The following is a 2,779-nucleotide window of genomic DNA, read 5'->3' as shown; positions in this document are numbered from 1 at the left end:
AAGGAGGCCATAGCAAAGGGGGCCAGAGACATCAGACTCCTCTGGAGGCAGAGTTTCAGTCAGCTGTTAGCTTCCCTACATGTGTGCTGAGAACCAACTTAGAACCTTCTAAAGGATATAACAGGCTTTTAATCAACTAAGCCATCTCTTTAGCTCCTTGTGGTATTTCTTATGTAAAATACATGACAGCTTTTACATTTAGTTTTTATTTTTTCACTGTTCAAGGTGTATTTGGTGTTTTCATTGGCATGACACTTGGGTGGTTGGTTCCATCATCCATATGCAGATCTTACATCTCACATAATATTGTAATGCACAGTACAGACACATATAATACATAAAATATCCTGTACAACATTTATGCACAAGATATGAATCATGGACGTACACAGTGGAGCCAGGTTATGACTAACTGGAAACTCGTTGGCCTAGGCATGCTTGATGAGGGTGCACAGGGCAGCAATGCAGAAGGCTCGCAGGGTAATCGAAGCCTGCACAGTTGGCAGTGTGTCTCGAAGACAGTGGGACTGTCATACTAACCAGGTTACCACTACACAAGTACCACTTGGCAGCAGGGCAGAGCTGTGGGGAGTGAGATGTTTCCCCACACCACCTCAACACCACTGTACTAACCACAGCTCAGAAGAGAAGGGTGTGGTCTCCCTAGAATCCCTGCTGCAGCCTGGACATTGAAGTGCGAGGACATTGGGAAGACTAGAACTGCAGCTCCTTCTGGATTCCCCAGAGGGTGTCTGCACTCTTCTTCAGGCGGGTCTCTTCCTCGGGAGTCAGAGTCACCTTCACAACATCCGAGATTCCATTTTGTCCCAGGATACATGGGACACTGAGGAAGACATCATCATTGATTCCATAGAGACCCTTAATCATGGTGGAAATGGGATGCACCCGCCTAAGGTTCTTCATGATGCTCTCGGCCAAGTCTGCCACAGAGAGGCCAATGGCCCAGGATGTGTAACCTTTCAGCTTGATCACCTCGGAGGCACTGTCCACCACCTGCTTGTGAACCTCCTTCCACTGTTCCTTGTCTGTGTCAGTGACCAGTTCTGGGGTCAGAGACTTCAGGGAGACGCCGGCAACATTCACACCACTCCACACAGGCACACTGGAGTCGCCATGTTCTCCCAGGACCCAGCCGTGACAGCTCAGCGCGTGAACCCCCAGCCTTTCTCCCATCAGGTAACGGAACCGAGCTGAATCCAGACTGCAACCACTTCCAATAACTCGGCTTTTGGGAAAGCCACTGATTTTCCAAGCCACGTAGGTCAAGATACCCACTGGATTTGAGACAATCAGCAGCTTGCAGTGTGGACTGTACTTGACAATGTTGGGAAGGATGAACTTGAAGATGTTCATGTTTCGCTGGACCAGGTTGAGTCGGCTCTCTCCCTCTTGCTGACGGGCCCCCGTGGTGATGATGACCAGCTTGGAGTTCGCAGTTACACAATAGTCTTTGCTGGAGACAATTTTTGGTGTTTTAAGGAAAAGGCTGCCATGCTGGAGATCCATCATCTCGCCCTTGAGTTTGTTTTCCATGAAGACAACAAGGGCAAGCTCATCTGCCAAGTCCTTCTTTAAGATACTGATGGCACAAGCCATGCAAATAGTACCAACCCTCAACAACTGTAATCTTGTTCTGGGGGAGTCTGTTCTTCCTTAAGAAGATTCACAATCAGCTGGTCCTTGAGGGTTGCCATCTTGGACTTTGAATCTTTTGAGACCGCTAGTGCACGATGGGGGGCAACGGGCGAGCAGAAGCAGCGTGGCCTGGGCTTGGCGACAGTGGCTCTAGCACCTTACATTTAGTTTTAACATTCAGGAAAACTTGAAGTGTGATGAAGTCATAGGCAATCCTCCATAATTCTATTTCTTACAGGTAGTCATGAGGGATGCTATGAGCTTCATAGTCTACTGACTACAATTTCTTTAGAAATACTTAAATTTTAAGAAAAAGTCATAATAGAGAAATTGAGACTGGCATTCACGATGCTTCTTAGAGAATGACAACTGAGCCAGGAATTTGGAACTTTTTTTGAATAGACAAGATCAACATGAAAACATCCTAGGCATGTTCTGTGAACGTGTTTTCCTTCAACAATGTCACGGGACCTTGCAAAAGGGGACAACTCTTTATACTCCAGTGAAATTTCTGATAATACTTTTACGGAATAAAAGTCAATGAAATTGGTTGGCAGTTTCATATGCATGGGTTCATCTGTGAATATGGATGAATTGTACAAGTGAAAGCATCTACCCGTTCACACAGCAATTTTCTAACACAGAAAGGCATAAAAAATGAAAGAGTAGCTATGTTTTTATAATACTAAATGAGATACTACATGGAATATTCTAATTGTAGTATACTTTTCAAGTATGATCAAGAAAGTATTTCATTTAAATGATATTTAGGATAGTTCAAATATTTTTCTGCTTTGGTAATGAGTAAGGATTCCCATCTTGCAGGCAGTTGATTAAATATGAAGACACACATTAAGTCAATTGATTTTATGAAAAGCAAGAGAAACTGCAAAAATTAAGTAATATGAAGAAGACACATTAAGTAATATGAAGAACTCTTTAAATAAATAAATAAATAAACTGGAAAGGTGCAATATATGAAGTTCAGGTCAGACTGCGGGGATCGTTATCAAAACACTCTCGGTGATCTTGAGAACATTACTTAACCTGTTCATATTGTCTTATGTGCAAGAGGAAGATAACAAGAGTGCCACTGTCAACTATCACAGGGATGCAATGACAA

At 43.6% G+C, this 2,779-nt stretch overlaps 1 pseudogene; it reads right to left on the bottom strand.

Moving 5' to 3' along the window:
- Positions 209-1,813, bottom strand: Gm5452 (predicted gene 5452; annotated as a pseudogene).

This window comes from Mus musculus, chromosome 13 (assembly GCF_000001635.26).
Source record: "Mus musculus strain C57BL/6J chromosome 13, GRCm38.p6 C57BL/6J".
In the NCBI taxonomy this organism is placed as follows: Eukaryota; Metazoa; Chordata; class Mammalia; order Rodentia; family Muridae; genus Mus; species Mus musculus.
Note: the sequence above shows the minus strand (reverse complement) of the source record. Positions and strands in the feature narration are given on the sequence as shown.